The following is a 13,268-nucleotide window of genomic DNA, read 5'->3' as shown; positions in this document are numbered from 1 at the left end:
GACCAACCTTGGATCTACCTTTCCTATGCACATTATGCCAAGCATGCACAATATTCTTCTTCAAATGTTGGGGATCTTGACCCTCTTGATAGAAAAGACCTAATAATTCCTTAGATGCAAAAAGAAGTACATATCACCCAACAAAGTAGGCACGGGATTCCCGATCAAGAAAATTCTAATGGCGTTAACATCAACAAAACCGTCAATGTTAGGGAACAAATCCAAACCATAGATGAGTAACACAAAGATGGCTTCAAAAGCATCCACTTTACCGGCTTAAGCAAAGGCAATAGCTTCCTTGATGAGGAAATCAGATGACAACCCAAACAATCCTCCTTTCTTCACCCAATGAGCCTCTATCTCAGACTTCTTCAAGTGAAGAGCTTCAACAATAAAATGAGATATGGGAATCTCTTCCAATCCTCTGAACGACACTTTGTTAGAAATAGGTATCCCCAAGAGATGGGCATACTCCTCTAACGTAGGCAAAAGCTGATAATCCAGAAAAGTGAAGCAAAGGTAGAGAGGATCATAGAACTGACCTAATACACTAAAAAGTCCTTCAACCATATCAACAGACAAGATGGACAGAAGCTTCCCATGATGTTGTTTGAAGTTCAAGGGATCTACTAAAAAAGATGCTAGCTTCCTTAACTCTTTCAAGTCAGTACATCTAAAACTGTACTTCTTAGTGTTCCTTCTTCCACAATCCATGGTATGAAAATATTTGCAAATAATACCTCAGTTCCTTGAAATTTTCGTGTGATGAATGTTATGATGCACATGAATGCATGGATGCAACAATCACAAATAAGGGATCACACACAAGGCATACAAACAAAGGTCAAGGGATGAGTCAAGTTATTGTCAAGATCAATCATCCATTTTGGTGGATTATGGTTTACACCATATCAACACCCAGGTTCCATTGATATTGACAAGACTTGATTGGATCAACCAAGAATCAAGGGTTTATTGTGAGCCACGAGCATGAAGTCTGGGTAAGATCCATCCAAAGGAGTGAACTAAGGATATTAACCTGTAGATCATGTTCTAAAAAATTCCCAGAGTCTTAATTCCATCTATCGGATATTACAGGTTAGGATGACTGACTCATCAACCCATAATATTCTCAAGAGAAACTTATCTGAGTGTAGTATCGCGTAACAACTATGATCAAGTCTACACTTGGACAGCCTCCGCACTACGTCCTAAATAGGCCAAGAGGGGTTAAATGTTCTACGGTTCTCAGGTTCTCGGACCCCAAATTAGAGATAGTAATGCCTAACCACAAATACTTGTGTGACATTTCCAAATCCAAAAGGGTCTCCACTGAGTAGATGGATCTCAAGCAAACTTGTTAAGGACTACTCCACACAAGTAGAACATGAATATACCAGGAAAAGAGCATCTTGAGTCATCTCTATGACTTCAAGAAAAGGAACTCCAAGGGTTTATCTTCCTCCTCTTATCTTTGTATGCTTTAGGACTAGCCCTTCTCTTCTTCTACCCACTCTAACCAAGCCAAAAATCTTTTCTTCAAAACTTTGACTTTGTTTTAAATTAGAAACCTAGGCCTTATGCCTTTGAATTTTCAAAATCTTTTCATAAATACTCATTGTGAATAAAAATTAATCCAACTTTGACCTCATTTTTTAAATAAATCTAACTTGTAAATATAACTCACTTCAAGTTGACTTTGTGGTTCCAATGGCCACCTTTGTTAAAACCTTTTCATAAACATTAGTCACAGGTTTGAGTTATCATAGTGGTTGATATGAATCTCACCTCATCCTTAGTGACTGAATTATAAGTCTTCCATACTTATTATAGGGTTAACCCCTCACTAGTATGTTGAAGCCTTCCTCACATGGTGGATTGTTGGTTTAGGTTGAGTTTTCTCCCTTTGATAACAAAAGACCTTAAGGCTTTTGGTCAAATCAATTCACCAATCTTTGTGATTTTTACCCCGAACTACAAGGTTTTGATCCTCCTTTGTGATGGTACGTAGACAATGGGTTCATCCATTCAAATAATAAAATTTGTAAATATAATCTATTCTCTTCTCATCCCTCCAATCTTTTGCACAAATCTTTCCACAAATACCAACCTACAACACATATTTGCAAAAAGGGTTTCCTTAGAGTACTAAGGATGTTTTGGGTGCGTAAAACCTTCCCATTTCATAACCAACCCCCTTACCTAGATCTCTGACATTTTTATTAGTTTTTTATTTGAAAAACTTCTTACCTTGGCTTTTGTTCGCTTTTTAGCCTTTCCTTTGGACAAATAAAAGTGTGTTGGCGACTCAAATTATATGTTTACATTTGGTTTAGTCAATAAACCTAAAGGTAACGAAAACCCCTCTATAACCATTACCATATTGATTAACAGCTCCATCAAATACCATGCCCCAACGGGAACCAGGTTTTGGCCCTTCTCCAAGCAGTGGTTCATCACAATCTTTCATTTTCAAGTACAAGATCTCTTCCTCAGGAAAATCATACTGCACTGACTGATAATCTTCAATTGGTTGGTGAGCCAAATGGTCAGCCAAGATACTACCTTTGATTGCTTTCTGAGATCGGTATTCGATATCATACTCCGATAACAACATCTGCCAACGGGAAATTCTCCCAATTAAAGTATACTTCTCAAATATATACTTGATTGGTTCCATTTTGGATATCAACCAAGTGGTATAATTCAACATATACTGACGTAGACAGACGCTTAGCAGCCCAAGCCAATGCGCAATAAGTTTTCTCAAGCATAGAATACCGAGTCTCACAGTTGGTGAACTTCTTACTGAGGTAGTAAATTGCAAATTCTTTCTTTCCAGTCTCATCTTTCTGACCCAGAACACAACCCATACTATCTTCAAGCATAGTCAAATACATGATCAATGGTCTCCCTTCAACAGGCGGAGACAAAATTGGAGGTTCAAGCAGATAATCCTTGATACTATCAAAAGCTTTCTGGCAATCTTCAATCCAATCACAAGACTGATCTTTCCAAAGAAGCTTGAATATAGGCGCACATGTGGCAATCATGTGCGAAATGAATTTGGAAATATAATTCAAGTGGCCGATAAAACCTTTGACTTGTTTCTCAGTTTTGGGCGCAGGCGTCTCTTGTATTGCTTTGACCTTGGCAGGATCAACTTCAATACCCTTCTCTCCGACAATAAAGCCCAACAACTTACCAGAATGAACACCAAAAGTACACTTATTGGGATTCAAACGGAGTTTATACTTCCTCAAATACTGGAATAGCTTCAAGAAATGCTCAACATGTTCCTCTTCATCAATCAACTTAGCAATCATGTCATCGACATAAACTTCAATCTCTTTATGCATCGTATCATGAAAAAGAGTAGTCATTGCTCTTTGGTAAGGTGCACAAGCATTCTTTAAACTGAAAGGCATCTCTCTATAATAGCATGTTCCCCAGGGTGTAATGAATATGGTCTTCTCCATATCTTCGGGTGCCATCTTGATTTGATTATATCCGAAAAATCCATACATAAACGAAAAGACTTTGAATTTAGCAGTATTGTCTACCAACATATCAATGTGTGGTAGAGGGAAATCATCTTTCGGACTGGCATTATTTAAATCTCTGTAATCGACACACATGCGGACTTTTCAATCTTTATTTGGCATAGGCACAATATTGGCCACCCATTGCCGATGCTCAGCAGTAACGAGGAAACCGGTGTCAATCTGCTTCTGCACTTCTTCTTAGATCTTCACATCCATATCAGGATGCGTTCTTCTCAACTTTTGCTTGACTGGTGGGCATTCTGGCTTCAACGGCAATCTATGCTCCACAATATCAAAATCTAAACCAGACATGTCTTGATAGGACCAAGCAAACACATCTGAATACTCTCGAAGAAGATCAATCAACCCCTTCTTGTCATCTAGACACAGTCGAGACCCAATCTTGACTTCCTTCACATCATCCTCGGAACCCAGGTTGACTAGCTCAATTTGCTCTTCGAACGGCTGAATGATTCTTTCATCATGCTCAAGAAGACGAGACAGTTCATCACTCACTTCTTCTTCACTTTCCTCCTCGGCCTCAAACACAAGGAATTCAAAATTTGGAGAAGGAGAAGGATCATTGTACTCAATGGGGTTAGAAACCAACCTGCATAATGATTTGATATTTTGATTTTAGAGAAGTTAATTTGTGACCAAATATTATGCAGATGGACAATTATATTGTTTATTTATGTTTTTTGTGATTACCATTTTTAGAATAGAGCAAAAAGTAAAAACAAAACATCAGAAATGTGGATGAATAGAATTAATTTTATTAATGATCAATTTCAAAATGCCCAACAATGTTCACTTCTCCCTTAGGCATAAGAGAAGGATTTTAAAAACATATAAAAGCAATTACTTAGATCGATGTAAAATAACAGGAACATCCACAACAGTCCAATTGTTGCAAGCCTTTCCATGGATCATAAATTGGTGCAGTCTTCCTCTTCTTCATCCTCTAGCACAACAGCTAAGTGTTGTTCATTGCCATGAATGAACCCTCCGCTACCGAAACCTAGTTCCATATTCCCTGACCTTGCAGCTGATGAACCTCGTTGGAAACCCATACCAGTTTTGCCTTTGTTGTCGGAGACCTCTACCATGCGCCCCCACTGATCAACATTGCCTTCTTCGACAATCTTCTTTGCATCTTTTAATGAGGACATAGGTGCCCCAATTCTCTTTTCAGCAGCAATAGATAAGGCTTGGAACGGAGTTCCAACCTCATCCTCAGCTTCAACGTAAGAGAAAGATGACAAATGGCTAACCAATAACGCTTTTCCCCTTCAACGATAACAAGCTTTCCATTCTTTACAAATTTGAGCTTTTGATGCAATGTAGAGGTAACAACTCCTGCCTCATGGATCCATGGCCTTCCCAATAAAAAACTGTAGACCGGGTGGATATCCATTACTTGAAAAGTAATTTTAAAATCACTCGGACCTATCTTAACTGGAAGGTCCACTTCACCAATAACTATTTTGCGTGAACCGTCAAAAGCTTTGACGATTACACCACTATACCTCATAGGTGCTCCTTGATATGATAGCTTTGACAGAGTTGACTTCGGCAACACATTCAATGACGACCCAGTGTCAATAAGCACATTCGACAAAGCATCATATTTGTAATTCATAGAGATATACAAACCCAGATTATGATTTCTACCCTCCTCAGGGAGTTCTTCATCACAAAAACTGAGGTTGTTGCAGAAAGTGATGTTAGCTACAATATGATCAAACTGATCCACCGTAACATCATGTTCTACATGCTTGCTCAAGAACTCTCTTCAGTGCTTTTCTGTGTGCTTTTGAATTCATCAGTAGAGACAACACTGGAATTTTTGAGGGGGTTTAGAGCAATTGCTCCACCATATTAAACTCGCTCCTCTTGATCAATTGAAGTATCTCATCATCATCATTAGTCTTCAAATTGATGGATTCACCATACTTACCCTTTGAAGCACTAATCGGATCTACAGCAGGCACTTCCACCTTCTTACTGACAACTGATTCTTCTTTACCCTTTGGGAACACCGGCCCAAACATACGACCACTACGGGTCACCTTGGTAACATCAGCAATGCTTACTACAGAACTGGTCGTAGGTAACAGGACCTCTTGACCATCTTTCATCATCGTAGCATTATACTGATATGGAACAGCTTTATCAGATGAATACGAGACTGGGCCCGCTAACCGTATAACTAACGGCGATACTGATTTGCTGTTGATGTTGTTACTGTTACTACTGTCGTACTGGATCACCAATCTCTCTGGTTTCTTGAAAATGGGCACTATGACATTCACATCATCATTTACGTGACGGGATTGAACAATTTGAGTCATTCATTCATCCATCAGTCGCTGGATGTCCCTTTTCACAACCTCACAACCTCTTGAATTAATACTACAAACAGCATAACCATCATGGTCATGCTCACAACCACTCACCATACAAATGTCCTTATGCATCTGCACCAAGGATCTTCGGGTGAGACGAACATCAAACACCTTAAACTCCCTAGGGAAACCATCCACCATATTAACAGAAGAATTTCCATGAGCGGGCAATGGATTTGCTTTCACGTTCGGTGCACGGTCCTCAAAGGACACCATTCCACTCTTCATCAGCTTCCGAACCTCATTCTTGAGTGGGTAGCATTTTTCAATATCATGTCCGGGTGCTCCTTGGTTCAAATCACAACGGAGTTCAGGCTTATACCACCATGGAAGTGGTTCTGAAACTTGCGGCAGGTTTCTCGGTTGAAGCAGGTTCTTGAGAACCAAAGATGGATACAGTTCAGCATAAGACGTAGGAATTGGCTCGAAAGAGACCTTCTTCCTCTTGTTCCCTTTGTATTTTTCAAAGTCAGACACTTTGAATTTCACCAGAATCTTCACATTCGGCACCTGACATAACTCAGCAGCACTTTTCCCAAACAAATCCTTACCTCTCAACGTCTTCAATTCCTTGCGTAGCTCAAGAAACTGATCTTTCCTTTCGTCCATTTTCTCGTAAACATCCGGACCCTCAGACGACTCGAAGTGATAAATGGTATCCTTTACACGAGGCAAGGTGTGCACAATGGGAGGAGGCACAAACATGACCGATCTAGATGTCGGCATGGAAGCAAAGGTAGGCGCAAAGCCTTCAGGCATGAAGTTCAGCGGCATTCCCCATGGGAATCCGGCAGACATAGAAGGCGCAAAGTGAACAGCAACAGCAGGCATGGTAGAGGTAGCCACCTCTGAAATAACAGTCCTCTGAGGAGGAGGAGTTGCGGGCGCTGGAGAAGATTGACTTTGGGCAGCCAATACTGACTCCATCATGGCAGTCAATCGAGCAATCTCGTCTTTCAACTCTCTGTTCTCTTGCTCTAAGTGTTCCATGATTCTCAGATGATTAGCACGAGTGTTGTACCGATGATTTAACTTGGCTGAAGCACAGAAGGACACCAATGAGACATCTGGCGAAAGAGATACCTGCTTATGCAAATGATGCATGAAATGCAATGCTTGTTTATTTATTTTTATTTTCAAGGAACTTACTATATCATTTGCAAATATATATATATATATATATATATATATATATATATATATATATATATATATATATATATATATATATATATATATATATATATATATATATATATATATATATAACAATAATTGCAACAATTTGATATGACCAAAATTTTCTTTTTTATTTATATAATTGGAAGGATTACACTAAGTATAATTTCAGAAACCAAATAAAAATACAAGTGAAAAGGAGACTAGTCATCCTAAGGATCCCTAACAAAAATCTCAAAAGATCTGGCTGATGGCGCGTACTTCCTTCGAATGCGTTGAATCTCTATCTCGAAAGAAGCCTTCATCTGAGTCTTCTCGAGGACAAGCTGATCAACAATCTTCTTCCAAGCAACGGAAGGCTGAGGCATGCTAGAATATGAAACCTTTGGCTCTCTCTGTCTCTTTGTCACTCGGTTTTCAAGTAGCTCAATAAGTGCATCTTTGTCCTTAGTCTCCAACTACAACTCTTCATGCTTCTTGGTCAAAGCATGGAAAAGCTCTTCCCACACATCCTTCTCTTGCTTCATCTTGGTGAGTGCATCTTCCAACTCCTCTATATCTTGGTTAGGGAGGGTTAATGGCTCAACCATAGACATATATCTTTCACAAGAATAAGGCATCTTCAACTCCAAAGCTCTCTTCTTTACCCAAAGAGTGTAAGCTTCCAAAGCTACACAATGGCACGAACCAAGCTCGGATCTTCCTTTCCTATGCATATTATGCCAAGCATGCACAATCTTCTGCTTCAAATGTTGGGGATCTTTACCCTCTTGATAGAAAAGACCTTCTAACAACGTGTTATTAGGTTTTTCTCTCAAGGGGAACCCAAGCTGACGACGAGCCAAAGCAGGGTTGTAGTTAATTCCTCCTTGTGTGCCAATGAGAGGCACATTAGAAAATTCACTACAACTGTCAATAATCTCCAAACATCTTAAAGAAAGATCATACCAAACTATATCATCATTAGTGAGAGACATAAGTCTCTGAGACCACCGTAGACATTGTTTGTTCTCCACAAAAGCAGGTGTTTGAGGCAAGTACAAAATAAACCACTTGTACAGAAGAGGAATGCAAAAGACAATAGTTCCACCACCCTTAGAGTTCCTTAGATGCAAAGAGAAATACATATCACGCAACAAAGTAGGCACAGGATTCCCAACCAAGAAAATTCTAATGGCGTTAACATCGACAAAACCGTCAATGTTAGGGAACAAGGCTAAACCATAAATGAGGAACACAAAGATATCTTCAAAGGCGTCCACACTACCGGCTTGAGCAAAGGCAGTGGCTTCCTTGATGAGGAAATCAGATGGCAACCTAAACAATCCCCCTTTCTTCACCCAATGAGCCTCTATCTTAGACTTCTTCAAGTGAAGAGCTTCAGCAATAAGACTAGATCGGGGAATCTCCTCCAATCCACTAAAAGGCTCTCTACTAGAAACAGGTATCCCCAAGAGATGGGGATACTCCTCCAATGTAGGCACAGGCTGATAATCTGGGAAAGTGAAGCAACGGCAGAGAGGATCATATAACTACACTAGCACACTCAAGAGTCCTTCAACCACATCAGTAGACATGATAGAAAATAACATCCCATGACGTTGTTTGAATGTGTCATACGGTGAACTGACTTGGGGTGTTTTGCTTCTAATCGCAATGTCGCGGATAGCAAGAGTCGCCACCGACTTTTCTTTTATCCAATAAGGAAAGGTGGAAAAGAACAGGAAAGACCTTAATTAGATTTTGGGTTCGGGAGGTACATTATACAAAGGGAAGGTATTAGCACCCTTTGTATCCATGGTTATCCATGGGCTCTTAATTGCTGGATCACTTATTTTGGTCTAAAAAAGGTGTTCGTGAATTGCTTGAAAATTTTTTTGAAAAGAGAGTTTTAACTTTGTAATGATTCTTGTATGAATGTATACAAAGTATTTATCTCGTTTAATTTTGAAAACGGTTTAGAAAAATATAACTTGGTAATGATTCTAGTATGAATGTATACCAAGTGGTGATTTTCTAGTATTTGCAAAGTGTGAGGTATGGAAAATGTTTTAAGTTGTGATTCAGCCTTTAAGAGTTATACCTACCTAAGGTCTTTATGGGCATTTCCTATCCTTATAAGGGTAAAACTGTCCTTCCTATTGAGAAGTAAGTAGTTTTGATCCTTTGGATGTAAAAGGGTCATCGTAGGGTCATAATTGGTCATTGAAGGCAACATTTGTGAGGATACATTAGCATTCGAAGGGACGATCATCATTTAACCGTAGGCTACACCGAAGGGTCATCGAGGGACAAAATCATATATTCGAAGGCAACATCCGAGGGAATATGATTTATTTTATGATGATTTAATCGAAGGATCTTTGCTAAGTGTATCCCCACATTCGCGGGACATGACCGTAATACCGTAATACCGTAGGGCAACAAAGAGAGGTCCAAGATCACATATTTAAAGGCCATATTTTACAATCGATTAGGTAATTATGATGAATCTCCACATTACAATCAATACATTAAAATCAGTCCAGTAATCTATGATGGATCTCCACATTACATATTCAAAAACCACCATAGCACGCTGGTACGTTGCCCCGGCGTTCTTTAAACCGAATGGCATTACTTTGTAACAGAAAGTGCCCCATTGCGTCACAAACGTAGTTTTCTCCATGTCTTCGGGTGCCATCTTGATCTGGTTATAACCCGAGAATCCATCCATGAAGGAGAATACTTTGTGTTGAGCGGTGTTGTCTACCAGAACATCAATGTGCGGGAGTGGAAAGTCATCTTTGGGACTCGCTTTATTCAGGTCTCTGTAATCTACGCACATTCGCACCTTACCATCCTTCTTGGGCACTGGTACCACATTAGCAACCCATTGAGGATAAGAAGTAACAGCCAGAAAACCTGCATCAAATTGTTTCATAACCTCGGCTTTGATTTTCTCAGACATTTCAGGACGCATGCGACGAACCTTCTGCTTAACAGGACGACAATCTTCCTTCATTGGCAGCCGATGCACTACTATATCAGTATCCAGTCCTGGCATGTCTTCATAAGACCAAGCAAAAATTTCTACATAGTCATGCAACATCTGAATCAATCTTCCTTTGACATTGTTTTCCAAGCCTGCTCCTATTTTGACTTCTTTCTTGTCCACTTCGGTACCCAGATTTACAGTTTCAACTGACTCCTCGTGCGGCTGTATAGCCATTTCTTCTTGCAGTAACAGCCTGGCAAGTTCTCTAGGTACTTCACAATCTTCCTCACTTCCATCCTCGGCTTGGTAGATCGGATTTTCAAAGTCATAATGAATAGTAGTAGAACTATTATCAACAGGATCCAGGGTGGGTATGGATCTGCAATTTGTTACGTGAGTGTGTGTAAGAAAACATAGCTTGTTTGGAAGATGACAGGAAAGACAAAGAGCGCAATATTTGAATGCAAAAAGTCCATTGATTTATTGAATGTGAATATGCTTATGAAAATGACAAAACCCTTAACAAATTAGCTATTGTGCCCCGGGCGTAGACACAATGCTTTAAGAAGTTCAATAAAAAACTTAAAATTTGCAACACTAAAATAGACAATAACAATTACTCCTGACTAAAGGAAATCGGGATAGTGTCTTCAGCCTTCCAATTATTGAGTCTGTCACCAATTGTTGGGAAAATCCAGCTATCCAGGTCGCAATCGCTGTCAGCATCTTCTACAACATTGATCTGATTCTTGACTACCTTCTCAGAACTAAATCCCAGGCCAAATTTATCAGACTTGTACGGTACGTCGATCAGTTGACCCCAGCCAGCACGGCCACCATCTTCGACCACAGCTTAAGCGTCCCTTAGAGAAATCATAGCAGGAGGAGCACGAATAACCTTGGGCACCCGGGAAGCTAACTTAGGGACAGGATCAGTCGGAGGAACTACTTCGAATGACTGACAAGGAGTCTCAATGAATTCGCCATCCATCTCGACGTATCTGAAGGCATGCACACTACTGACAATGTACTCTTCCTCTCCACACACGATGACAATTTTGCCCTCTGTGGGATACCTCAGCTTTTGATGGAGAGACGAAGCTACAGCACCTGCCCCATGAATCCAAGGACGTCCCAGTAAGCAGAAATAGGCAGGACGAATGTTCATTACATGGAAGGTAGTGTTGAAGACTTGAGGTCCTATCTTGATAGGGAGGACTACTTCGCCATGGACAACACTCTTCTCACCATCGTAAGCACGTACCACAATGTCACTAGGTTTCAGTTCAATGCTTTTACAGTCAAGCTTATCCAGCACAGTTGTCGACAGCACATTCAAGGAAGAGCCATTATCGATCAACACATGAGACAAAGTGATCCCCCTACACTCAATGGAGATATGCAGGGCTTTATTGTGATTCTTTCCTGTTGGTGTCAGGTCAGCATCAGAAAAGCCTAGGCCATTGTCAACAGCCAAGTGAGCAACGTAATTTTCGAACTGATCGACAGATGTCTCCTGAGGTACATGAGCGGTCTTCAAGAATTTTATCAATGCGTTGGCATGAGATTCAGAAGATAACAGCAAGGATAACATCGAGATCTTAGACGGGGTATGCCCCAACTGTTCTACAACATCAAAATCACTCTTGCGGATGATTTTCAGCACTTCTTCCATTTCTTGTTTGGCAACATCTTCGGGAGTAACTTCGACCGGTGTCTCTGACTGAGAAGGATCGACTGGTTCCTTTCCTCGAGTTTCAAGGACCGGAGGTGAGATTTCTGGAGAGAAGATCCTTCCACTTCGAGTAATTTTACTAGTCCCAACAATGCTATTAGGATTAGCAGAATTATCAACTTGCTTTACGCCATGGATGTAAACATCGCCTCCATAATTCCACGGAATAGCTTTACTCGAGGAATACGATACTGGACCAGGTGCAGTAATGATTAGGGGAGCTACCCTGGGCTCAGCAGTGATCTTCATAGGCGCCCTAGTAGCGGTAATCTTCACTGGAACCTTGGACCTAGCAATCACAGATATTTCTTCAATAGGGTTTTCCGCCTTAGGAATCTTTTTGAAAAGAACTGTACGATCATCCATCAGCCGTTGAATACCATTCTTCAATTCCAGACAATCATCGGGTTGGAGTATGCAGAGATTGCAATCTTCAGCACAACCTGGAAATAAACCAGCTTGCAATAAATTCCTCTTTATGATCGGGAGAGGAGATGTTAAGTCAGCCACATTAGAAACGTGGGCATCGTCATCCACAGCATTAACAGTCTTGTCATGGTTAGGCATAGGAGCAGTGATGACATTAGGAGTCTCCGGAGGCTCAAACTCAATTTCTCCAGCTTCGATCATATCTTGAATCTTATTCTTCAATGACCAGCAATCGTTTGTATCGTGCCCGGGGCTATCGGAGTGATATGCACACCTGGCATTGGGATTATAACGAGAAGAAGTAGTGTTGGGATTCGTAGGAGGATCTCTGAGGGTGACCAAATTTGCCTTTAGCATTCCCTGCAGTGCCTGTGCCAAGGTCATATTGATCCTGGTAAACTGCCTTCTTGGCTTGTCTTGTTTGGGCTGGAAGTTTTGAGATGGCGGTGCTGCAATCGTAACTGCTCCAATGTCATGGTCACGATTTTTCTTGTTACGACCCTTTTGACCGTACACAGCGTTTGATTCATTCCTCCCCTGATAGGACCTTTTGGTGCTTGCAGAGGTAGCCACCTGTATCTTTCCACTTCGGATGCCGCTTTCAACACGTTCACCTGTCAATATAAGTTCAGTGAAACCTGATGAAGAACTTCCCAGTAGATGGCTGTAGAATGGGCCAGTCAGTGTGCCCATGAACATGTCTACCAATTCTCGATCAATCATAGGGGGTTTGACTCTGCCAGCCAAATCTCTCCATTTTTTAGCATATTCTTTGAAGCTTTCTTTAGATCCCATAGTCATATTCTGCAACTGTAGCCGAGTAGGCGCTAGTTCAGAATTATACCGGTACTGCTTGTAGAAAGCTGTTGCTAAATCAGTCCAGGTGCGGATGTTGGAGCTCTCGAGCTGATAGTACCATTCCAACTGTGTGCCAGCCAGACACTCTTGGAAGAAATGGATCCATAACTTCCTATCAGTGGTATAGGGCTGAATCT

This window comes from Lathyrus oleraceus, chromosome 5 (assembly GCF_024323335.1).
Source record: "Lathyrus oleraceus cultivar Zhongwan6 chromosome 5, CAAS_Psat_ZW6_1.0, whole genome shotgun sequence".
In the NCBI taxonomy this organism is placed as follows: domain Eukaryota; kingdom Viridiplantae; phylum Streptophyta; class Magnoliopsida; order Fabales; family Fabaceae; genus Lathyrus; species Lathyrus oleraceus.
The sequence above is the reverse complement of the archived record's forward strand: the minus strand, read 5'-3'. Positions refer to the sequence as shown.